This window comes from Lepus europaeus, chromosome 5 (assembly GCF_033115175.1).
Source record: "Lepus europaeus isolate LE1 chromosome 5, mLepTim1.pri, whole genome shotgun sequence".
Classification (NCBI taxonomy): domain Eukaryota; kingdom Metazoa; phylum Chordata; class Mammalia; order Lagomorpha; family Leporidae; genus Lepus; species Lepus europaeus.
In genome coordinates this window covers 99298017-99325650 of record NC_084831.1, presented here as the reverse complement: position 1 = coordinate 99325650, position 27634 = coordinate 99298017, and the positions used below count along the sequence as shown (strand labels likewise).

General features: G+C 35.5%; 2 pseudogenes; one reads left to right on the top strand and one right to left on the bottom strand.

Annotated features, from left to right (window-relative positions):
* LOC133759159 (glycoprotein endo-alpha-1,2-mannosidase-like protein) overlaps positions 1-27634 on the bottom strand; it is a 150711-nt pseudogene that overhangs the window by 113153 nt on the left and 9924 nt on the right.
* Positions 23147-23317, top strand: LOC133761217 (U2 spliceosomal RNA; annotated as a pseudogene).

Here is a 27634-nt window from a genome sequence, read left to right as displayed (position 1 = left end):
CTGGGACTAGAACCCGTGGTGCAGGCACTTCAGGTGGAGGATTGGCCAAGTGAGCTGCAGCGCCGGCCGGTAGGTTAGATTTAATATGATAATTTCTTTGAGCTTACTTAAATATTTTACTCACATAAGAAAACTGAGATTTGATGAGGTTTTAAGAAAATAGGTGCTCTCTTAAATTGGTAGCCAAAAATGAACCCCCCTGTCCTGGAGGGAATCATAGGGAATATATTGCCTTTTCTTATATAAAGATTAGAAGTCTTAATTTTTGTAGAAAGGAAAGAATTTTTGGATTTAGAAAAAGAGGAGCTATATTTGAGGTTTTATTCTTTATCCATTTGTGGATTGTACATTTAATAGAATGTCAAAATATTTTATGATTAATGTCTTTATTTGTAAAACTTGGAAAATTATTTTATCTATCAAGACAAAATTAAAAATATACAAATAAAGCAATATGATATAAAATAATTGCTCTTAATGTGTTGTGAATATATTGAGTCTTACTTCATATTGAATGGTCCTTTCTCAAAATTGTAATATTTTAATTATCAGTGTAATTAAAATTGCTAATCACTTCCAATCTTTATGTGCTTTATAAATATTCTCTTCTCATTACAGCTCTACAAGGAAATTACAATTATTATCTCCATTATACAGATGGATAAAATGAAACTTGTCCAAAGTCTTATAGCTGATAAGTGTTGTAAATGCTCTCTAATAACTTTAAGGATAGAAGAAAGTGGTTACTCAGCCCAAATATAGGTTTCTAGTCAGGTAATATATATTTGCTATGACTTACCATATCAAAGAGAACATGCCAAAAGTATGTACTGCATTTTTTGCTATATTTGTTAAATAAATTTAGAGGCAGAATAAGTAGGAAAAATACTATAATCTATACATGTAAAAGCCCTGACTATAATTTTTGCAGTTATATCTCCATAATAGGCTATCATAAACTTTCAAAGAAGGCTATAAAATTCAAAGTTGAGTATATGAATATACTTTAAAATGTGTGTGGAAAATTAGAATTAAAAGATAAATTTGGGGCCAGTGCTGTGGCTCAGTAGGTTAATCTTTGGCGTGCAGCGCCAGCATCCCATATGGGCACCAGTTCTATTCCCAGCTGCTCCTCTCCCAGTCCAGCTCTCTGCTGTGGCCCGGGAAGGCAGTCCAAGGAGGATGGCCCAAGTCCTTGGGCCCCTGCACCCACATGGAAGTCCAGGAAGAAGCACCTGCCTGGCTCCTGGCTTTGGATCAGCATAGTGCCAACCATTGCAGCCATTGGGGAGTGAACCAACGGATGGAAGATCTTTCTCTCTGTTTCTCCCTCTCACTGTCTGTAACTCTACCTCTCAAATAAATAAATAAAATCTTTTAAAAGAGATAAATTTAATTTGCTGCAAAACTTTGAAATCCTTTAATAAATTTTTCATAATACTAATTCTCCACTAACTTTTTATAGGGAATATCATCTTAATAGAAATAGTGTGAAATTCAGAATTTTTATTTCTGATCTTTTAAATAAGCTACATATTATAGGTTTTGTGCCAGTCCTAAAAAGAAAAATATCATATCTTTCTTTCCCCTGATTTGCATTAACTAATACACAAGAGTACAAAATATGTAATGCATAAGAAATGAAATTGTCCTTTTGAGATGTGATTATTAATTTTAGCCATTGTCCATACTCTTGAAGAACAGTGGTTTTTCTACTTACTACTTGTTGAATTCTTTACTTATAGAGGATTAAGCTTGATATTATAAAATAAACTGAAAAAATGTAGTTGTAAAAATTGAAAGAAAAAGAAAAGAAGGAGGGAAGATGGGAGTGAGGGATGAAGAGAAGATAGGTTGGAAAACATCATTATGCTCTTAAAACGTGACATATATAAAACCTTTTTCCTTTTTATAAGTAAAACAAAAAATAAATTATTTTCATTGATGTCATAAATGTTATAATTCAACTGGTGGTAGAAAGCCCATTTTACTATTTCCACTGTAGATTCAGTCTCCAGCAAAATAGGTAACTTGCCTTTTTAAAAAAATTCTAAGTCTGAAGATAAAGGTTTAAAACAAACCATTATTTCAATGATGTGTCCTAAAATTATGAGATACAAGGAATGTGTAAACCTCATTTATCAATTTTAACAGCTTGAGTTACATAATCAGCACAGGTATTGGCATAAATTACACAGAACGGGAGGAAATTTTTATGTATTAAAGCTCAATTAATGAAAGATCAAAGAAGATGCAATAGTTCTGTGAGATGATGAAAAATCTAATCTATCGTGTCTGTTAAGATTGATAAATATAAAATTGTCAAAATGTCAAGTAATTCTACTATATGTAGATATGATACAAAATAACTCTGTATCTTCAAAAGAGATTGCAAAATATTTTACAAAATTTATAATTTAGCAATTATTTGTAACAAGAAATATAAATCCTCAAATAGCACTTGAAATTTGAAAAAATATATTCATGTTCCTAAAACTTTGCAGTCTTTACTCTATCCCATAGAAGTATGTGTTTTAAAATAAGAATAAAAAATATACAATCCAAATAACTGAAAAATGCTTCATCTGGAAATGCAAAGAGATTAATGAAATCTGAAAGTTCAGTCTGCAAAAGAACTATTAAGGTAGGAAATACATCAGTTTGGGAGACCACTTGTCAATACTTTGAACATAATCGCAAATAGATTAATACCTTATCCCATTTAGGCAGTCAGTGTTCAACAGGAATTTTGTTTTCTTTAAATTGTGCCAAATTATTTTCTCTTTTTTCTCTCGTACATGTAACATCAAAGTTATATATTTTGAAAAGATTGTTTCCAGGAAGACAAATGAACTCCTTTAAGAATTTGATAGCTTGTATAAATGTCTGCCTTGAAGTTTTAGGGATATGTTGTGATTCTTGTCTTCCTGAACATATTTCAAAATATAATTCTAAAGCAGAACTGAAAGACCTTAAAAGGGAACAAACTACTAAATAAATATCAGAAATTTGCATCATTTTGATATTTCCAAAATACTTATGTCACTTACAACAATTAAAATTTGTGAAAATGTTACAATGTGTTACATTTAAGAACCGTAGATGCAGTTGGATAGGGAAAATAAAATGGCCTCATAGATTTCCCTTCATTTCACAGGGTTGAAGGGAAAGATTTAACAAAATTTATTATTCATGAAGATTCATAAGATAAAGGCCTTACTATATTGTCTATTTACACCTCTATAATATTGGAATATTTGATTATAGATTTTTAGATACATCATATATATTTGTCTATATAAATTATTATAGAATCATTTCTTTAGAAAATAAAATTTGCAAAAAATCACACATTTTTAGACTCCAATTATAAAAGGATCTTCATCTGATGCCATTTATTATAGTTGTTTCATATAGGAGAAAATAAAGTATCAGATATTTTAAGTTAAATAATGTATAATGATACAAAAAAGGTAAAAAGTTAAAAATATCACTTAAATAAATTGACTATAGTTCCTTCAAAATAAAATAATTTTTGATGAAATATATGGAAATATAATTCACCTACTTTCCACATCATATCACAATGCAATGAATGTACCTTCTAGCCTGTAGGGTACTAGGCAAAATTTAATTTCATGCATTCAATCACTTCATTACATTAAAACTTATATTATAAAGTATAACTTTCCTACTTATTATATTTCTATTAATATACTAAATTTTAAAGGAAAAATTTATTAATATTTAAAATTATTTTCTTAAAAATATGTGGATAAACTTAGGGAAGCAGTGCAAGACATTGGCATAGGCAAAGACATATTGGATAATATCCCAGAAGCACAGGCAATAAAACTAAAAAATAGACAAATAGGATTACATCAAGCTAAGGAACTTTTGCACAGCAAAGGAAACATTCAAGAAATTAAAGATGTAACTGACAGAATAGGAGAAAATATTTGCAAATTACACATGTGATAAAGGATTAATATCCAGGATATATAAGGAGCTTGACATTTGACAATAACAAAACAATCCAGTTAAGAGGGAGGGGAGGGTGGAAAGAATCACTGTGTTGCTAAATTTGTATATATGAAATGCATGGATCATGAGAGCGGCAAGATGGCGGAATAGGTAGGGAGCACATTGATAGTTCGGCAAGACACAGGTTAATAAAAGTGGAGATACTGCAGGGTCAAGGAAGAGTAGGGGAAGAAACAGCAGAGGAAACTCTTCCGGAACTAGTGATTCCCAGTGGACCTGCGTGGAGAGCGTGGGAGCCCAAGTTCGGGACACCAGCGGCAGAATCAACGCACCAGCGCTGGAATGCGAGGTGAGCCGAACCTCCATAGCCCGAGACACCAGCGGGCAAGTGGAAAGAGGAGACTAAAGGGAACAAGGCTTGAAACCCCGTGGGGAAAAGTTCACCAGGCTAACTAGAAGAGAGAGAGGAAAAAAAAAAAAGTGACCGATACGGACACGAGTGTCTCTCTCTCCGCTCACCTCTCAAAGGCGAGCAAGACAAAGAGCAGGCGCCATTTTGGACATACGTCATAAGCAGTGCGACCTCAGGTCTGCACCGGCCCTGAGCCTAGCAGAAACACCTGACTCTGGGGGGAGGGGTGAAATAACAGGAGATTAGCATCTAACTTGGCAACCCAGTGGGAGACTGCAGGAGAATTGGAGCCCATACTGAGGGCAGCACAGATTCCCTGTGTGGTCCTTGGGAAAGAGCTTCCGATCTCTGGCTCCTGTGGGTATATCATTCGCCTGCTAACTACCTCCAATTACGTTCAGCTGTGCAGAATTACTTCCCTTTTGAATCAAAAAAAAAAAAAAAGAAAGAAAGAAAGAGAGATTTACCACGCCTAACCTGGGAGTGTCAACTTTGACACACCCTCAAACCTGAGGAACCAAACACAGCTCTCAGTCCACACTCATCTCAAGCCTCTAAGGCTCCACCAAAAGCAGACAGTCCACTTAATATATAGCCATAGTATTACAAGAAAAAACACCACAGTGAAGAAACCAAATATCTCCAACATGCCATACAACAAACACAAAAACCGAGGTAACAAGAACAAGGAAGACACTACGATGCCCCCAAATGAAAAAGACACCCCAATTCAAGATTACGAAGATGATGAGATAGAAGAAATGCAAGAAGTGGATCTCAAAAAATTGATAAGAACATTAAGAAGTTCTCAAAAACAAATTCTTAACTACAGAAATCCTTAATGGACAAGATAGAAAATCTCTCTCGTGAAAATGAAATATTAAGGAGGAATCAAAATGAAATGAAACAACTAGTGGAACAAGAAACTGTGATAGTGATGAGAAATCATAATGAAATGAAGAATTCAATAGATCAAATGACAAACACATTAGAGAGCCTTAAAAACAGAATGGGCGAAGCAGAAGAGAGAATATCAGACTTAGAAGACAGAGAACAGGAAAGGAAACAGGCAAACCAAAGAAAAGAAGAAGAAATTAGAAATCTAAAAAATATTGTCGGGAATCTACAGGATACTATTAAAAAACCTAACATTCGGGTTCTAGGAGTTCTCGAAGGCATGGAGAGGGAGAAAGGATTAGAAGGCATTTTCAGTGAGATACTAGCAGAAAATTTCCCAGGTTTGGAGAAGGACAGAGGCATCTTAGTACAGGAAGCTTATAGAACCCCTAATAAACATGACCAAAAGAGATCCTCACCACGACACATCGTAATCAAACTCACCACAGTGAAACATAAAGAAAAGATTCCAAAAGGTGCAAGAGAGAAACGTCAGATTACTCTTAGAGGATCTCCAATTGGACTCACAGCAGACTTCTCATCAGAAACCCTACAAGCTAGAAGGGAATGGCGATACATAGCCCAGGTACTAAGAGAGAAAAACTGCCAGCCCAGAATATTATATCCTGCAAAGCTCTCATTTGTGAATGAAGGTGAAATTAAGACCTTTCATAGCAAACAGAAACTGAAAGAATTTGTTGCCACTCATCCTGCCCTGCAAAAGATGCTTAAAGATGTGTTACACACAGAAACACAGAAACATGGTCACCAATATGCAAGAAGGTAAAGGAGGGAAACCTCACAGCAAAAGATCACAGGAAGCTCAATTTCTCTTTGACCTAGAATTAAACTCTGATGCTCTGTTAAAGCAATGTGTTAAAGTAATCTATTATGTTCTCTTGATGTCTGTTAAATTCTAATTGTTCAAAAACAGCTGAATTTTTATTAAGAGCTATGGGTTATTTAAATATGTGCTTATTTTCAAAGATTTGAATAATCACCTTGTAACAATGATCAAATTTGGTCTATGTTATGTCATGATTTTAAGGAATCTTATTTCAACCAGATATTTTGGATTTTGAGCCTCTTTGACATTCTTGACAGACATTCAAAAAATCAAAGTTTCAAACAATCTGGTCTCTAAAGTTTCCAGTAAATCCTGGTCTTTGGTTTTTCCAGTTTGGGCCCAACTGAAAAAATTGAAGGACCTATGTCTCTCATCTTATAGAGACACCGACTAATCAGGCTATTTGGATTATATTAGAAGGACTGTCAAGATGTGATGTGGTACCAAACTTTAAGTTTCTATAATGGAAAATGCTACTAATACAAATGTTTGAGAATTAAAAAGTCTAATGATTTTGTGTTACTAGACATGATAGTTATCTTAATGAGAAAGCCCCAGAGGCCTAAAGGGTTAAATACTTGTAAAATCCTACAGGTGCTTTCAAAAATACTGTGAGGTAGGCAAGTGCCTCTTGTTGGTTGATGAGTTTATAATTTTAAACATGGCAACTTAAAGTCTTTTGTCATCCACAGTTATATATGATTTGCTGCTCATAAAACTAAAGCGTTGTTGGTTCTGTGTTTAGCTATCCTCCTATAGGTTCCTATGGACTTTTTCCAGCCACTTCTATTGTATTCAGTACTTTGGGATGGCTCTGTAAACAGATGAAGCCAATAATGTATTAACAGTACCAACTGAGAGAAAGTATGGTTAACTGAGGTTACTAAAAAGAAAAAGCAATTCAAATCAATTGGCAATCGACAAAAAGAGTTAAAGATTTTAAAAGCTATTATTAAAATTGCTATATGGGTCTATTATGCTATGTTATATGTGTATATGTTGTATGTCCACATGGGGAAATTTTATTAAGAGTTTTATTTTAAATGGCTTATAGATAAGATTGTCCATAAATTTAAGCTGCTAAAATCAATCAAAGATACATTTTAATTCGTGTGACCTGAATCTGTGTATCATATGTTTTAAACCTGTTGGTAGAAAGAAACTAAAAACATTTTATATGGTTGTGCTTAAGTTTACTGGTTAAACAAACTACACCATGTTAGATATTTAAGAGGTGTTTTCAAATACATGATTCTTAAAATTTATAGAAGGCATTGGACCTTCTGGTAAATGTTTTCTTAAGTTGTTATCTAATGGTTGAAACTGTTTGCTAAGTATTCATGTGATATTGCTATTGTCAGCAAGCGATCTAGGACTTGCTCCCTCATTTCTCTATTCTAAGCCCAACTTGTTCTTTCATTTCTCTATTCTCTTCAAGGTAGGAAACTAATTCTATTATGAAGGAATCTGTAGGACGCACAATTTAATCTTTAGACCTTATAAAAGAGATTACTAACATTTTTCTGTAATAGCATAACCAAAATAATAGCTTAAATAATAATCTCATAGCTAGATTTACTTCGCCATCAGCGAAGTATACAGTAAGTAGAAAAAAACCTCCCTTTCAGACCAAAGGGAAAGAAAGTTTTTAGGTGAGAATATAATTTTCCTCATGGGCATTGTCTACCTTAGAAAAACTACTACAGAACATGCCTGTGACTATAGACTTGTAGTTCAGGCCACCGAAGATTAGAGATGGGACACGGGCACTCCCTTGACTTGCATCCTCTGGTCTGCTTGAACACAAACCAGGAGGAAAAGAAAGCTCGGAATCAGAAGCAATGGGTGGCAGGCCTATTAATGGCTGATCTGTACAGTGATCTGCCCTCAAGGAGACCCAACAGGCCAGTCCACTGCAGTGGCTTTCAATGTGGTAAGCCTGGGCTTCAGCAGAAGTCAGCTTGTGAAGAGCCCTGGCAGCTCTGCCAAGAGTTGGATCACTGGAAATGGACCTGTCCTGGAGTCGAAGGATGCCCAGGTCAGAGCCACAGATCTTATTGGCTCTAAGCTGAAAAGCCCTTCACTCAGCCCAACTTCCAAAGTGACCACTGCAGCTGAGGGGATGGTCAAGTAGGGTCAGCAACATTGAAGGCAGAACTGTAAATTTCTTGTTAGAGATGCCCCCTGCCTTTACCTGGCCAGCTCTCCTCCCAGGCCAGCCAAGTAATGAAAGTCAACAGAGTGCCTTCCCCTAGGAGGTTCACACCTCCCTTAGGATGTACCCCATGTGAAGAGAGAGATAGGTCTGGGCCTCTGAATTTACAAGGCCTAAAGCCCACCAGATTATTATCAAGCCCCTTCTATCAGGTTCTATTTGCCTCTAAATCAGAAAACTTAATTGTAGCTTAGACAGCACCTTTCTTAGCTCATCCAATAATGACTCTGTCCTTTGTTCTAGACCCTGTCTAGTGCACTTGGGCCTCATTCCTTTGTAATCATAACCTCTACTCTACCACCAATGGCTCTACTCCCAACCTGTGTGTACTGATGGTCCTCTTCCCCACTTAATGCTGTATAATTGTTCAAACCTGGTAAATGCCACTCTTAGGATCCTTGGTTACTATCCTCACTCTGTCTTTTATGACCTTGTCTAAATATGATCAGAGTCAGCAAACTTGGAAGGCTTCCATATCCTTGGCAACTCATGACGACAGCCTAGGGTGGTTACTGGCACCATAAACTAGAGTGTCAATTTGTTGGGTCAACAACAGGAGCCACTGTGCACTTGCTCCTCATGTGGGATCTCTGTCCTTAATGTACTGTACATTTTGATTTAATGCTATAACTAGTACTCAAACAGTATGTTTCACTTTGTGTTTCTATGTGGGTGCAAACTGTTGAAATCTTTATACTAAATTGATCTTCTGTATATAAAGAGAATTGAAAATGAATCTTGATGTGAATGGAAGGGGAGAGGGAGCGGGAGAGGGGAGGGTTGTGGGTGGGAGGGAAGTTATGGGAGGGGGAAGCCATTGTAATCCATAAGCTGTACACTGGAAATTTATATTCATTAAATAAAAGTTAAAAAAAAGAAAAAAAAAGAAATGCATGAAGTTTGTATACCTTAAATATTTTTTAAAGAAATGAACAAAGAACATGAGCAGGTATTTCTCAAAGAGTTCACTGACAAATGACCAGAAGACACATGAAAAAATGTTCAAGATCACTAGCCATCTGGGGCTGGCTCTGTGATGTAGTAAACTAAGCTTCCACTTGCGGTGCAAGCATCCTAAACGGGTGCCGGTTCATGTCCCAGCTTTTTATGTTCTAATCCAGCTCTCCACTATGGCCAGGGAGAGCAGTAGAAGATAACCCAAGAGCACCCTCATGTGAGACCTTGAAGAAGCTCCTGGCTTCTCGCTTCAGATTGGTTCAGCTCCAGCCATTGCAGCCATCTGGGAAGTGAACCAGAAGATGGAAGACCTTTCTCTCTTTCTTTAACTTTAAATCTCGAATAAATAAACAAAAACATCTTTAAAAACTCACTAGGGGCCAGCACTGTGGCGCAATGGGTTAAAGCCCTGGTCTGCAGTGTCAGCATCCCTTATGGGCGCTGGTTAGAGTCCCAGCTGCTCCACTTCTGATCCAGCTCTCTGCTATGGCCTGGGAAAGCAGTAGAAGACAACCTACATTCTTGGGCCCCTGCACCTGTGTGGGAGACCCAGAGGAAACTCCTGGCTCCTGGCTTCGGATCACCTCAATTCTAGCCATTGCAGCCATTTGGAGAGTGAACCAGTGGATGAGAGTGAACTAGTGGATGGAAGACATTTCTCTCTCTCTCTCTCCCCACTCCCCCCTCTGCTCTCCCTTTCCTTCTCCCTCTCCCTCTCTGTAACTCTGCCTTTCAAATAAATAAGTAAATTAAAAAAAAAATCGTTAGCCATCAAGGAAATGCAAATAAAAACCACACTGATGTTTCACTTCTAAACAGTTAGAATGACGATCATCCCAAAATCCAAAATTAATAAATGGTTTTGAGGATATGAGAGGGAAAGGTACCCAAATACACCATTGGTGGGAAGGAAAACTAGTGCAACCATTATGGAAGACAGTATAGAGATTGTGCAAAAATCTGAAAACTGATCTTCTGTATGACCCAGCCATCCCACTCCTGGGAATTTACCCAAAGAAAATGCAATCAGCATAAGAAAGTGTTATCTGCACCCCAGTGTTTATAGTCATTCATAATAGCTCAGATAATAATCAACCCAGATGTTTTTCAGCCAATGACTGGATAAAGAAAATGCGTTATATACACAGTCTCATACTACTCAGCCGTAAATAAGAATGAACTCTTGTCTTTTGAAAATAGATAAATCAGTATATGCAACTGGAATCCATTATGTTTAATGAAATGAGCAAAACTTCTAAAGACAAATATTATATGATTTAGCTAACACATAGAGTCTAAAAAATAGAAAGTATGTGATTGCAATTGACATCCTGAAATATTTATATCCATCATCTCTACTCCTGAGTAACTGTGGTCTTATACTTTCTACCTGCTAAATTCTTCATTTAATGCAAGATTACACATGTGATTATAAAGTAAAATGAAATATATTATCATAAAATTATAAGAAAAAAGAAAGGACAGAAGGAGGGGAGGTGGGAAATACCATTCTTTACTTAAAATTGTATATATGAAATCATGAAATCTGTCCTCTTTATATAACTAAATTTAAATTATTTATTCAATATTAAAATTGAGAAACACAGAGAAACAGGCTACTTTTCCTCTGGTTTACTCCCCAAATGCCCTCAACAGCCATGGCTGAGTCAGGTCTAAGCCAGGAGCTGAGAACTTAGTCAGGGTCTCACACATGGATCTCACATAGGGTCTCACAATTATTTGAACTAATTCTTACTGTTTTCAAAGTGAACATTAGGAGGAAGCTGGAATTGAAATGATAGTTCAGACTCAATCCTTAGCACTCTGATATGAGAAGTTGGCATGGTGTCTTTAACTGCTGAGACAAATGCCCACCCATGAAATTATCATTTTATAGAGCATAGAATGGTGCTAATTTCTTCGGACAGAGTCTCAATATTTGTAGCCTGAGAGAGAAAGAGCCCTCTTGACAGGCAAGTGCTGATCCTGAGGATAAGATCCTGAAGGTAATGGTAAAGTTGAAAACAAATCTAGACAAAGAAATATTACAAAATACTTATTTAAAAAAGATACAGGAAATGTTTAATCAAACAATAATATTGAATATGAATGAAGTTTAAATTTAATACAGAAAACAATGAACAATTTTTCAGCTGAATGTACAAAAACAAGTGTTGTAGAATATTTATTCAATATGAGACACAGAGAATGTTTCATCAAAATATTGCTGCATTCTAGTCTTCAATTATTATGATAGATTTCAAACTGAATTATTTAAAGTAATAGGAAATTTAGAACAATTTCCAAAGGTAATAGAAAATTATGCACAATTCCAAACTATATATTGGGTAAATATATTACTGATACACAAGTATATTCCTCATAAATGTTTCTGATATAATTATCTTTATTGATATTCTAAATCTATCAATCAATCAATATGTTGTGGTTTCTTCCTTAATGAGCTGCATATTTTTAATTTATGCAATTAATTTTGGAAGGTAACTTAATTATTCTTAAGAATTTAAATTTAATATTTAAAAAATTACCACAAAGTATTTGAATAATATATCACACTTAAACCATTTACCAAATTTACATACTAAAATTTAAAGCACAGTAGAAAAAGCAGAAAATTCACTTTTTGGCCTATGATATTAGCAGCCTATCAAGAGTTATCAATTATCATTCACAACACTTGGGTTCATATTCTTATAGAATTGCCAGTTGAATAAGATCAGATACTCTTTTCCCAATTATTTCATATAAAATTCAGGAAAGTTCACCTTCTGGTATACTAAACAATTTATTATAGACAATGGTTGGATAAAATCATAACTGATAATTTATAACATAATAATCTATGGCACTGACAGCTTGAAATTCTGAAAACCTTATTTTAATTTGCATTATTCAGCATTGAGTATAGTGCAACAAATCAAGTAATATGAAATTTTACTCATATAAATTATTTTTATATATAGGAAATTGCTAAGTGATTACAGTCATTTCTATATATAACATTTAAGTTTATTTCATAATAGATCGTGTGAGACAAAATGTAAAGCTACCATTTTCATTGTTATCTCTTTCCTAATGTGCAATAAAATAAAATAAATAAAATAAAATAATGAGCAATAAAACAAAGCAAATTCCTCAAAATATACAATACAAAAAAGTTCATAGACTTGGCCAGCGCCGTGGCTCAACAGGCTAATCCTCCGCCTTGAGGCGCCGGCACACCGGGTTCTAGTCCTGGTCGGGGCACCGATCCTGTCCCAGTTGCCCCTCTTCCAGGCCAGCTCTCTGCTGTGGCCAGGGAGTGCAGTGGAGGATGGCCCAAGTCCTTGGGCCCTGTACCCCATGGAAGACCAGGAGAAGCACCTGGCTCCTGCCATCGGAACAGCGCGGTGCGCCGGCCGCAGCGCGCTACCGCGGTGGCCATTGGAGGGTGAACCAACGGCAAAAGGAAGACCTTCCTCTCTGTCTCTCTCTCACTGTCCACTCTGCCTGTCAAAAAAAAAAAAAAAAAAAGTTCATAGACTTAATTGTTAAGAGTAAAATCTATTAAATGGCTGCAAATTGACAAATTTTATGTGTTCAGTATTAACCTTTACATAGTCGACAGTAAGATAGTTTTCTACTGAGCAGGTACTGATTCCCTCTTTATTTTTAATTATTTCTTTTTAAATTTATTCATTTTTATTTTTAATTTAAATGGTACAAATTTCATATTTTCATATAAAGAGATTTAAGAGCGTAATGATACTTCTCACCCGAATCACCCTCCCTCACTCATTCTTCATCCTCCTTCCTCCTTCTTTTCTGTTTTCCTGTTAATATTTACAATGAAATACTTTCAATTTACTTTATAATCACAAAGAACATGGTCCCCTCTTCCAATGCTGTTTTGCTTTCTTTTGATAAACCTTATTCATTGCAGTCTTTTATGTTTGAAGAATGAGAGCATTTCATAAACTATATGTATAGTGTTTTTTCCAAATAGCTTAATTAGCATACATAAGACAAGCATTCATCTAAAATTAGTGATACATTATACCATTTTACTTTTGTTTGCTTGAACATGGATATTTTCAAAGTGTCATAGATGGTATATATTCTTATGAACATTGTGTTACTGTACTATCTTTCTTTACATATTTCATTATACTTCTTGTTATGTTGCAATAGTAGCCAATATATATGTAGACTCATAAAATGGGACTTTTCAGCCAAAAGGACATATTGCTTTTAAAAATGAGCTCTCAAACACAATGAGCTTTTCTCTTTTAGTTTCCTATAAAACTTCATGGTGGTTAAGAAACATTTATTCCTGATTTTCAATGATATATGAATAAGAAAATTTGCTTTCAGATAAAGTAGGTTTAATTTTATGCATTTAATCACAGCATGCTATTTCACAATACTACTGTATCTGGAATAAACATTACATTTTAAAACTTTATAGAACTAATTTAAAGTGTAGGGCAGGAGCAAACTTGATCTCACAGCATCAAACTTTTATGTTTCCATTTCAGCAATACTGCCTAACACAATAATATCAGGCCAGCAAACCTTAAATATAAGTTAAACTAACATGATCCACTGCCTCATAAAGCTAGAGTACCCTGTGGAGTCCTGCTGAATACGCCAAGTGATTTTTCAAAATTTAATCATCCTAAATGTCAGATAAAGGTGCTTTTGCTGTCACTCTTTAAAACTGGGGCAAAAATCCTGAGTGTGCCTTCAAGTTCTAGGAAAAAACCTCTTCTTAATGCTTGTATTAAAGAAAAAATATTCTTCCCAACAACCATTCATTGTGGCATATTGAATAATCGCAATAAATAAAAACATATAATAATACTATAAGATAACTTTGAGGAAAATAGTTATTTTTTAGAGGTAAAAAAGAAAAGCACCATCTGCCTTTCAAACCACTGATTTCTTATGACTATCATGTACATTGGAATTTCTTTTGGCCATTCTGTGCTTGAGTGGTAGAAATTTGGCAGTGTTAAAAAATATTATTATTATTACAACAATAATTCTTAAAATTGTTACTTTCAGTTATGATAAAGTTGTTTGTTGAAGATTAAATTCATAGCTATTTCAGTAAATTCTCAGCTGCTTGTGTAAAATAAGACATACATTTTATTTGAGATGTGTGTTCAGAAAATGATAAACTATTTCATAAACTATCAGCAAATAATTTAAATTATTGCTTCTCAATACACCAACTGTATTTTACTATGTAGAGTACTAAATACTAATATTACATCAGAGTTTTTTAATCTAATAGAATTTGCATTTAAAAAATTATTGTCATAACTCTATAAAAAACTGGAGATGATAAGCTGATAGGCTTCCAATATGGAGTAAGGGGTTTAGGTGGGAATATTGACTGACTTATTAGATCAGTTTACACTACATTCATCTGTTACATTATTTGCACTATGCGCTTTTTAGCTTTATAAATATACGTCAATAAAAATACTTTTCAAAAAATTACAAGACCAAATCCAATATGGCCCAATAGTGAGAAAGAGCACTGACCTGAGATGAAGAAAAATACCAGAAAAACAAGGGAGTGACCATGCTCCCAGGGTATTAACTGAGAAATAGTCACTGGAGAAGTGACAGAACAGATTAGAGACTCCAAGGGACAGCAGGGAAGAGGATAAACATGCTGTCCAGGCCAGTGGCACAGACAGCCAACTCTGCAGCTATGAAGCCAACGGCTGCCAGCCAAATGTTTCTTCCCAAGTCAAGGTGGGAAGAAGCTGCCCTGCACTGCACCACCAGCACATTGCATGGAGGTAGAATTCTGCAGTCTTCCATTGACTTCAACTCCAGCCTTGGGAGCTGATTGGAGTCTGAATGATTACGTTGCTCTCAAAACAGAAGGCATGTTGACTTCCTCCCCACTCCCTAAAGCATCAGACTCAATTTGCTATGAAGTATCCTGCAGCTGCCCCATGTTCCACTGCTACCAGAAGCAACTGCAACCAGAGTCAGGGCAACTTAGGGGGCAAAGAGCAAACCCCATGCATCCTGCAGCTGTGGAAATTTTGGGCATAAACCCCAGAGCTTTGCTCACGCACTCTTCACTCTACATGTTCGGGGAGATTCTCCCCAGTTTATTGTGGCTAGCACCAGTAGCAGCCAAAAACAGATCCAGACCAGACCTGAGGAAGTTCATGCTGCACTTCCCAGCTCCTGATACTGGTTGCCCAAGTACAAAACCCAGTATCACCTTTGCCTGCCGTGTGAGAACTGGGGACGGTTTCAACTGGGGGCAGTTTACCCATCTGTGGTAACTTAAAAAGAAAATTAAAGCAACAAGCCAAGGGGTTGGCACTGTGGTATCACAGGGTAAGCTGCTGCCTGCAGTGAAGACATCCCATCTGGGTTTTGGTTCAAGTCTGAGCTGCAGTACTTCAGGTCCAGCTCCCTGCTAAAGCACCTGAGAAAACAGTGGAGTATGGCCCAAGTCTTTGGGACCCTATACCTATGTGGAAGACTTGGAATAAGCTCCTGGCGCCTGGCTTTGGTCTGGCACAGGCCTGATGTTTGCAGCCACTTGGGACATGAGTTAGTGGATGGAAAATCTTTCTGTGTCTCTTTCTTCTCTTTCTGTAACTTTGCCTTTCAAATAAATATTAAAAACAAACAAACAAACAAACAAACAAAAAAGCAACAAGCCAAGTGATATATTGCAATCCACCTAAACTATAAACTCTTTTCCAAAAAATCCTACTCCATAAAAATAAGTGACTTTTATCTTTTTTTTTTTTTTTTTTGACAGGCAGAGTGGACAGTGAGAGAGAGACAGAAAGGTCTTCCTTTGCCGTTGGTTCACCCTCTAATGGCTGCCGTGGCCAGCGCGCTGCAGCCAGCGCACCGCGCTGATCCGATGGCAGGAGCCAGGTGCTTCTCCTGGTCTCCCATGGGGTGCAGGGCCCAAGCACTTGGGCCATCCTCCACTGCACTCCCAGGCCGCAGCAGAGAGCTGGCCTGGAAGAGGGGCAACCGGGACAGAATCCGGCGCCCCAACTGGGACTAGAACCCTGTGTGCTGGCACTGCAGGCAGAGGATTAGCCTATTGAGCCGCGGCACTGGCCCTGTGACTTTTATACTGCATGCACAGACAACAAAGTAGGGATAAAAGAAACATGAAGTAGTAGGGTATCATGAAACCTCCAAAGATTATCATAATTCTCCAGAATTAGATCCTGATCTGAAGGAAGCATACATAATGCCAGAAAAAATTCAAATTAATGATTGTTAGGGGAATCAATGTGATGAAAGGCAACTCAGAGAGAGAGACAGCTTAAAGAAATGATGAAATCAATAGGAGATATGAATGAAAAATTCACTGAGGAGATAGAAATCATTAAGATGAACCCAATAGAAATCTTGGAGATTAAAACTTCAACCAATGATGTAAAATAAATACAATTTGAGAGCTTCAACAACAGAATGGAACAAATGAAGGAAAGGATTTCTCCTCTAGAGCATAAGGTATTTGAAATGATCCAATCACACAAAAATAATGAGAAAATAATTAAAAAGAATGAAGAACGCTTATGTGAAATATGGGATTCTAGTAAACAACCAGATATTCAAAGTATGGGCATTCCTAGAGGAGTAGAGAAGGAACAAGGCATTGAGAATTGGCTAAGTGAAAAAAACATTGACAATTTTTCCAGTTTTGAAAGAGATATGGACATCCAGCTACAGGAAACTCAAAGGACACCAAGTAGATTCAACTAAAAAGGACATCCTCCAATGCTTATTGTAGTCAAATTGTAAAAGGTTAAGGACAGGGAGAGAATCCTATAGGTACTAAGAGAAAAGTTGCAAGTTACATATGCAAGGGAAAAAACAATTAGACTAGCATCAGATTTCTCAGTGGAAACAACACAAGCCAGAAGAAACTGGGATGATAGTCAAAGTCTTAAAAGAAAAAAAAAAAAAAAAAAAAGAGAACCTCCAACCACGAACATTATATCAAGAAAAGCTATTTTTACAAGTGAAGGAGAAACAAGTGATTTCTCAGATGAGGAAAAACTGAGAGAATTCATTGTCACCAGACCAACCTTAAAGAAATTCCGAATGGAGTCCTATATGAGAAGTAAGCAGCATGAAAACACACACTACCAAATTCACTAATAGAGCAAGTGCAATCTGCAACCAATCAACAAAATGGTGGGGGTTTTTTGTTGTTGGTGTTATTCTTTTCTATCAGTACTAAACTTGAATGTAAATGGTTTAAATTCAACAGCAAAAAGATTTAGGTTGGATTAATAAATTAAAAAAAAACAGTATTCAAGTATATGCTGCCTATAGGAAACTCATTTCACAAAGGTACATATAGACTGAAATTGCAGATCAGAAAAAAAATTCTAGGCAAATGAAAATCAAAAACAAGAAGTAACTATACACAGATATGCAAGACTTTAAATCAAACACTATAAAATGAGATAAAATTTTGATAAAATTTGTTTAGCACAAAGATACAACAATCATCAATATAAACACACCCAACTTAGAGTCACTTATTTATATACAGCAAATAATATTATTCCTAAATAGAGATATTGACTTGAATAAAAGAACACATTGCCATCAAGGGACAAATCACCCAGAAAGAAATACAGCAAAGATAGTAAAGACACATTAGATTTGAACCACACTATTGATCATGTGGATAAAATAAATATTTACAGGACACTTCACCCACCAGCTACACAATATGAATTCTTCTCAGAACATGGACCATTTTCTAGGATAGACTATATATTAAGTCACAAGTGGAGTCTCACCAAGCTTAAAAAGACTAAAGTCATACCATATATCTTCTCAGACCACAAAGAATAAAACTAGAAATCAACAACAAGAACAATAGAACATTTGCAAATATATGGATACATATAGCCTATCAAGATTAAATAAAGAAGATATAGAAAATCTATACAGACTCATAACAAGAAACAGGATTAAAGCAGTGATTAAAAGTCTCCCCAAAAAGAAAAGCCCAGGACCTAATGATTTTACTACTGGATTCTACAAACATACTACTGAGCAAATTGACCTAACAGACATTTACTGAACATTTCACCTAATAGCTATAGAATACACATTCTTCTCATCAGTACATGCAACATTCTCTAGGATAGACCATATATCATGGTACAAATCAAGTCTCAGTAAATTTAAAAAGGTTGATACCATTCCGCATATCCACTCAGATCTCAATGGTATAAAACTAGAAAAAAACAAGAACAATAGAATGTTGGGCATTGCCTAAAACCTCCATTACAATATGGCGCCTGGCGGATGTTCGAGGGGCGTGTTTGTGGCTGCTGTGGTTAAGCTACATAAAGTCAGACCACCAGCGGGGATAGGTCCACTTTAGTTCCGGACATGTGGAGAGTGCGTGATCCCTATACTTTGCTTAAGATGCCCCTGTGCGTGGTCCACCTATGCATGCATGACCTTTTCGCTGATTGGCTCCCCTACTGTGCATGCCTTTCGTAAGCTTTATAAGCCTGTACACTTCCTCAATAAAGTAGTTCCTGCTTCAACAGAACTCATGGGTGCTTGCGGTGTGTTTGACCTGTTGACCTTACCTCTCCCGTTCACCTTGTCCTGAAGCACTTGTGCTGTCCCCTGCTGGTCAGGGGTCAGCCCCAGGCTGAAGACCCCAACAATTGAACACTTACAAATACATGGAAATTGAACAATATGTTACTGAATGACAAATGGGTTCTTGAGAAAATTATAAAGGAAATAAAAAATATTCTTGAGATAAATGAAAATGAAAGCACAACATATCAAAAGTTGAAGGCTACAACAAAAGCAATATTGACAGAAGTTTAGTGAGTGAAGAGATTATAATAAAAAGAGAGAAAAATTTAAAATAGATGATCTAACATATCTCAAAGATTTCAAAAAATAACAACAAACCAAATCCTGAGTGAAAATGAGATGAGATATAATGAGGAAAAGAGGAGAAATGAAAAAAATTGAAATTTAAAATTTGCAAAAGATAAACAAAACAAAAAGCCTTTTTTTCTTAAAAAAATAAATGAAGTAGACAAACCTTGAGCCAAACTAACAAAAAAAACCAGAAAAACTCAAATACATAAAAGTAGAGATGAAAAAGGAGTCACTACAAGTGACACCAGAGACATACAAAAGATCACATGAAACCAATATAAATAACTACATGACAGCAAATTGGAAAATTTGGATAAATTCCTGCACATATACAATTTATCAAGATCAATCAAGAAGTTTTAGAAAATGTAAACAGACCCATAACAAGGAATGAGATTGAAACAGTTATTAAATGTCTCTGATCAAGGAAAAGTCAAGGACCTGATGACTTTATTATTGAAGTCTACAAAACATTTAAAGAGAAACTAACTTCATACTTTTCAAAGTATTACAAAATATTGAAGAGGATGGAACTCTGCCCAACGATTTTTATGAAGCCAATATCACTGATACCAAAACCAAACAAGACAAAATACGAACATAGAACTACAGATCTATGTCATTGGTGAATATAGATGAAAAATTTCTCAACAAAATATTATTCACTATGCCACAGCATGGGTCCCACTCACGTGAATTCTTAAGAAGAAAATAAAATAATCACTACAAATAGGGTGGAAAACCTAATTTTATATTAAAATTTCACTAGAAAATATATATTTTTTTGGACAGGCAGAGTGGATAGTGAGAGAGAGAGACAGAGAGAAAGGTCTTCCTTTTCCGTTGGTTCGCCCTCCAATGGCTGCTACGGACAGTGCGCTGTGGCTGGCATGCTGCATCAATCCAAAGCCAGGAGCCAGGTGCTTCTCCTGGTCTCCCATGCAGGTGCAGGGCCCAAGGACCTGGCCATCCTCCACTGCCCTCCCGGACCACAGCAGAGAGCTGGACTGGTAGAGGAGCAACCTGGACAGAATCCGGCGCCCCAACCTGGACTAGAACCCTGTGTGCCGGCACCGCAGGCAGAGGATTAGCCTATTTAGCCACAGCGCTGGCCGAAAATATTTTTAAAATGAAGAATATGGAAGACTAGAAGTGGATATGCCATTAAGTCTCTCCCCTATCATGCTCAGGTGCTAGAGAAGACAGAAATTCTCATTCATCCTTTGCAATGTAATGCTTTTTTCTCAAGGGCTGCATTTTATGGAGCTGGTAGTGTTCAATTTCAAATTCATGATCCTGCATTAGTCCAAAACACACTTCATTATTCAAATTGTTTCCTAAAACTGACACTCAAACTATTTCCATAATATTGAAAGGAATGGCGACTGCATTGGGCCAAGAAAACACACCTTCTGTGATCAGTTGTTACTTAGCAAATAAGTTTTATGCTTACAGCATGTTTTGAAAGACTAGGAAAATTTGCACTGTGTCAGAAATGTGAAACCCCAGGAAAAAATTGAGGCAAAAAAATAAATATTTAAAAACGGTCCTAATACTTTCAAGTATTTGGCAATCTTCTCAATATATTTCTCACTACTTTCTTCTTTCATTCCATTATATTAAAATGACACATATTGCATAATTTTAAAATTTATAATTCATTAAATTTGAGTTGTATCCCCAAATATAGTATCCTTTATTAGAATATTTATTGTGTAGGTCAAAATAAAGTGTATCCTACTATATTGATTGAGTAATCTATACGAATTTGATAAGTCAATACTTCTGATGAACTTTTTAGATGTTATATATTTTACAGTTTCATTTATTATTTTATTGTCCTGTCAGTTACTGAAAGAAGAGTCAAAATTGCAATGTATGTGTGAATTTTTTTATTTCTCCTCAAACTTTTATACATTTCTGCTTTCTGTGCTTTGAAGTTTTGTTATTAGATTACTAAATACGTAAGTTGCATTTGATCTCTTAATGAATTTTTATCGTTTTGAAATATTTCTCTTTATAGCTGGTAATATTTTTCTGAGATATTTACTATCTGATATTGATTTAACCACTATGCTTTTCTTGGGTTTTATATGTCGTTTCATACACACACACACACACACACATATATATATACATATATATAAACACATATATACTAATTCCCATATATTTTAATAACTTTCTATCTTAAGATGGTTTGCTATTTCTAGAAAATATTGTGAAGGTAACACACACCATTGTCTTGTAACCAACATAAATGTTGTGTAGTTATTACATCTTATCCATTGTGGCAATTTTGTTAAAGTTAATGACTGTTATTAATATGCCAGTGTTAACTAGAATCCACAGTCTACTCAGCTATTCTTCCTATCTATTTTTTATTCTTTCTAGCATCAAATCTAGTTTTGAATATTACCTTAGTTTTAACGTCTCTGAATATTCTCCAGACATTAACAAGGATCTTAGACTCTCGTTGCTTTTTATTATTTTTGACAGTTTTGCAAAGGACAAGTCAAATATGTTGCAGAATGTTTCATAACTGTGACTTTCACAAGAATGAGGTGAGCATTTGTGAGGTGAGCATTTGGCCTAGAGGTCAAGATGCTAATTGGAATGCTTGTGTCCTATATGGAGTACCAGAATTTGAGTTCTGTCTCTACTTGTGATTCTAGTTTCTTGCTTATACACACTCTTGGAGAAAGCAAGTGAAGGCTCTAGTGGATATGTTCCTGAAACCCACATGAGAGTTCTGAATTGAGTTCATTGTTCCCAGGTTCAGCCTTCCATAGCTCAGTCATTGAAGACATTTGGAGAGTGAATCAGGGGTCAGGAGTTCCTTTCCCTGCCCCTCTCCATTCCTCTGAATCTGAAACAAAATAAATAAATATAATAAATAAATAAATAAATAAATAAATAAATAAATAAATAAAAGACTCAGGTGTTAATTTTATGGAAGGAACACCACATAGGCAAAGTGTCATATTCTTTGCATCATGGTTGGTTAAATGCTAACCAACATAGTAGCACTGCATTTGTTAGCTTTCATCACTAGCTTCTGTCAGGATATGCCACATTTCTCCATATTATCTCCTCCTTTTCAATACTATACTCTTTGAAACAAAGTTGCTATGTACAGCACATATTTAAGATCAAGGCTTCTTTCTATCATTTGCAATTATTTTGCATGAAATATTTGTTCTCTCCCATTAACCTATTTATTCATTCATTGATTTATATCAGTATGGACATGCAGCTATTTATTTTACACTTAGGAGTAAAATTCAGTACTATTTAATTTATTTTGTTACTCTAGGTTTCTTTCAGTTTGGAGTGATTAGGAAGATGGTATATAATATCACACACTATTTTTCGCCTGGGCAAAATTTTGAGATAATTTGGATAAACACTTAGGAACCAAACTGCATTATAAAAGTATGATTATCTTTATCATAAGTGATTAAATTTATTTCAAAAAATCTCTGTATAATTTTGCAAAGAATGAGAGTCATTGTGCTCTGAAGCAAATAACATTGTCAGATGTTATTAGTTTCTTTTGCAAATTTTTGCTGTTATAGTAGATGTTTAAGTGTTTTTCTGAAAATGTATTTTGAGGTTGGCTTCGTGGTACAGCAGGTTAAGCCACGGCCTGCAATGCTGGCATCCCGGGTGGTTACTGATTTGAGTCCTGGATGCTCTTTTCTCAATCAACCTCCCTGCTGGTGTGCCTAGGAAAGTGGCAGATGGTGGTCTAAGTGTTTGGGCACAGGCTACCAATGAGGGACCCAGGCTCCTGCTGCCTTCACCCTGGCCCTCTCCAGGCCATTGCAGCTATTTGCTGTATGAACTAGTGGATGAAGGATCTCTTTCTCATCTCTATCTATATCAATCTATCACTTCTCGGCCTTTTGGCTAAGATCAAGTGTAGTATCTATATCAATCCATCTCTATCTCTAGTTCTAGTCTAGGTCTAGGTATAGGTATAGGTCTAGATCTAGCCCCAGCTATACCTCTCTCCCTGTATCTAAAACTCTGCCTTTCAGATAAAATAAGAAAAATAAATGATATTTTGTCTTTACTTATTTTTAAAGATATATTAACTAGATATAGAAATCTGCATTCATTTTTTGTTTTCTTCACCAACTTGAAAATGTAGATCTAACATTTCCTGCATTGTATATTTTCTGGGTAGAAAGTTTCTGCTATTCTTACATGAGTGATTTATAGATAGCATTTTTCCTTTGGCTTTTACTTTATTTATTTGAAAGTCAGAGACAGAAAGAACCCCTCTTCTACTTGCTCACTCTACAAATGTCTGCAATGCTGGGGCCCATGAAAAGTACAAGAATTTAATCCAGGTCTCTCAAGTGGGTGGCAAAGCCTCAATTAATTGAGCTATCATCATTGCCTCGTGTAGTGTGCATCGACAGGAAGCTGAAGTCAGAAGTCAGAGACAGTACTCAAACCCAGGCACAGGATCTAAGATGCATACATTTTGACTAATAGGTTAAACATGCTCTATGGCTTTTTAAAAAATGTTTTTCTTTATCAGTCTTATTAGGAGCCATATTTGTATATGTCTTATTGTAATATTCATCATCTATATTCTGTGTGGAATTTATTTAATGATTATGTGTATTTAAGCTTTTCCTCAAACTTGGAAAAAATTAAGAGCATCACTTTTTGAAATATTAGTTTTTCTATGTCTATTTTCATATCAAAAATACACATTTTTATATTGCATTATAGTCCTATAATATCTGAACACTTTTTTCTCTTTAGAGTTCTTAAACATCATAATTTTTTTTTGCTACTCACTGATTTTCTACTTGCAAGGTCTTGCACAGATCCCTGACAGATGAGAAAGTTGAGTTTTCCAATAGTGTCACATTTTTACAAGTTTTATTTCAAGGAATGTGAAGATTCAAAATAAAAATTAAAATAAAATAGATATTAGAGATTCTTTTGTGGGAAATATTAGAGCTTTTTGTATCAATGAGGATTATTCAATATAAAAGTAGAAAATTTTAAAAAAGGTAGTTACAGAAAATATTTTTAGAGTAGATGATTAGTGAACTCAGAGTATTAAAAAATACCCATTTTTTCCAATGAATTATCTTACACAGGAAAGTTACTAATCAGTGAAAGTCACAGTTCAGGTATTGCAGTCCAGAAAATCCATGTTTTCTTGGGAGATGCATACCCATTGAGAAGTTCGAAATCACTAAGCTTCAGCAAATGTATACACCTGTTGATAAGGGAGAAGTTTTTAATGGGTTCCTGAGCAGAGAAACCTGCTCAGTTGAATGTGACAGTTCAGGAAAAGTAGTAATTCATCAGAAGGACTGACATTGGTGGACATGAGATAATGACTTTGAGATAACTTACACAGAGACAGTTATTATAATAACATGTACAGATGTCTTGATATCTTCTCTTTTTCTGGAGACATAGCAATTAATATGTAGTTATGAATATGCATTTTGTTCTCTCAGTTACACTAGCAAACATGTATTCCTTATCTATGCCATGCCTCACATGCTAAGAAAGACACATGTGACTCATTGTAGAATAATAATGAATGAGAGATAACTGTACAGTTACCTGCTAAAGACGTTTGAGAATGTCAAGCTCAGGCTTACAGAGAGCAACTATTGGAACCATGGCCCTCTCATATTAATCACAACTCAGAATTTAGAGGGTGTAGTTTATATAACCTAACAATTATCTATTCTCTGTGGGAAATTACTTGACTCCCATTTGATGAATAGTCCTAAAATATATTTTTCAATCCCATAATTATATAGGAAACACCCCACCCACTTTATAATGTCGAGGTCTTCACCTATTTTAGTTAAACATGAAGAAAAGAGCATTTACTAGAGAGCACAAAGAGCAAAATACAGAATTTTATAACAAAATTCACTTAATAAATCCTGTTTTCCTCTATGATGAGTGGAGTATAAAATTCATAAAATTATCAATTCCTCCTTCCCTGCTTTCCTTTCTCTGTCAGACACACACACACACACACACAGACACACACACACACCCCTTCATGCCAAAATTAGATTTACATATTTTTAGAAAAGAACATTATTTATTCAGAGAAAGAAAAACTCATTAAAAACTGCAAGAGTATCTCATTAACCTTTATGTCACCAGGACATAGGTAGTTCTTGGTATTTATTCATTATAATATCAATGTGTTTGTTATTTTGAGTAAGTTATTTTGCTTGCGGGTTAACGGGTTAACTCCTTGGCCTGAAGCGCTGGCATCCCATATGGGTGCTGGTTCTAGTCCTGGCTGCTCCTCTTCCGATCCGGCTCTCTGCTATGGCCTGGGAAAGCAGTAGAAGATGGCCCAAGTTCTTGGGCCCCTGTACCCACGTGGGAGACTTGGAGGAGGCTCCTGACTCCTGGCTTCGGATCGGCACAGCTCCGGCCATTGCGGCCATCTAGGGAGTGAATCAGTGAATGGAAGATCTCTCTCTCTCTGTCTACCTCTCCCTAGCTCTGTCTTTCAAATAAAAAAAAATTAATTTAAATTTTTAAGGCCATTGATAACAAAAAGTGCTGCACAAGAGCTTTTCAGCAATGATATTCCCAAAGTTTGAAGTTCAATTTCACAATGTCCTCTCATGATGAGGTTGAAATTGATTAATATGTATAGACAAAGAAGTTTGGAAGTCATATATATTAAGCAGAGCTAGCTTTTCTCCATTCATCCTATAGTCTGGATCTGTGTAATTATAAATTTACATGAAAATCTTATTTAGTCATACGATGTGTAATTAGTTAAGTAATCAATGGAAAATATCAACTTTGAAAATAGAATACTCTCATTTTAAATTATTAATTCAATATTTAATAATCTAAGCTTATTCATTGAGTGAATGTTACAAATATCACAAAATATTTTAAGTATTTCCTCCATCTATATGACTCTGGTTGTTGGAATATTGCATATGCAATAAAAGAAAAGATAACAAATGAATATTTATGTGTTAATTTATCTTGAGTGACTTTCAGAAGTTAGTGGAAGTCACTATTACAATAGTGGAATAGAATAATTAAAATAAATAGTGAAAATTATGAATCCTCAAATTCTGTTAAGAATAATGATCGCATTCTTGTGTGTTTTTGCATAGATCACAGGTTATTAAGATCGACATTTTTAAACAAATATTCACCCAAAAATTGATGAGGACCAAGGTGGCATGTACCAATGCCATCTCACTAGTCCAATTGATCAGTTTCAGTTCATAATTGATCAATATTATAGAATTAAGAGTCAAAGGGATCACATAAATAAAACTAGTGCCTACTAATACTAACTGATAGAATTAAAAAGGAGAGAAACATCCAACTTGGGAAGCGGAATACACAGCAGACTCAGAATGGCAGATGTCCTAAATGGTACTCTGGCCTCAGAATCAGCCCTTAAGGCATTCAGATCTGGCTGAAGAGCCCTTGAGAGTATTTTAGGCATGGAAAGCCAAGACACTCTGGCAACAAAAAAAAAAAACAAAAACAAACAAACAAACAAACAAAAAACAAAAAACAAAACAAAACAAAAAACCTAAATGAAAGATCTCTGCTAGTGAGATCCCAGAGGAAAGAATGGGCCATCAAAGAAGGAGGTACCTTTCTCAGAAGGGAGGAGAGAACTTCCACTTTGACTATGAACTTGTCTAAATAAGATTGGAGTTGGCAAACTCAAAAGGCTTCCATAGCCTTGGCAACTCATGACAAGAGCCTAGAGTGATTACTGATGCCATAAACAAGAGTGTTAATTGTTAAATCAACAACAGGAGTCACTGTGCACTTATTCCTCATGTAGGATCTCTACTATGTGAATCAATGGTGTAAGTAGTAATCAAACAGTACTTTACACTTTGTGTTTCTGTGTGGGTGCAAACTTTTGAAATCTTTACTTAGTATACACTAAATTGATCTTCTGTATATAAAGATAATTGAAAATGAATCTTGATGCGAATGGAATAGGAGAAGGAGGGAGAGATGGGAGTGTTACGGGTGGGCGGGGAGTTATGGGAGGGGGAAAGATGCTATAATCCAAAAGTTGTACTTTCAAAATTTATATTTATTAAATAAAAGTTAAAAATATAAGAAATTGATGAGGAAATTTTCATTTTTTGTGTAAAGTGATGGTACAAGTCACATTGGCACATGGTGCAGAATTAACTTACTAGAGTTAGAATCTTTTACATGTGCTTGTGTAAAATCTGATCATTTTATTATTATCATTTATTTGGATTTCTTAAAATGCTGAATTCTTTTTTAACATTTTCTTCCAAAATAGTTTTTAATTTACTAAACATATATTGTGAAGTAGTAATTCAGTGTCCCCATAACCCTC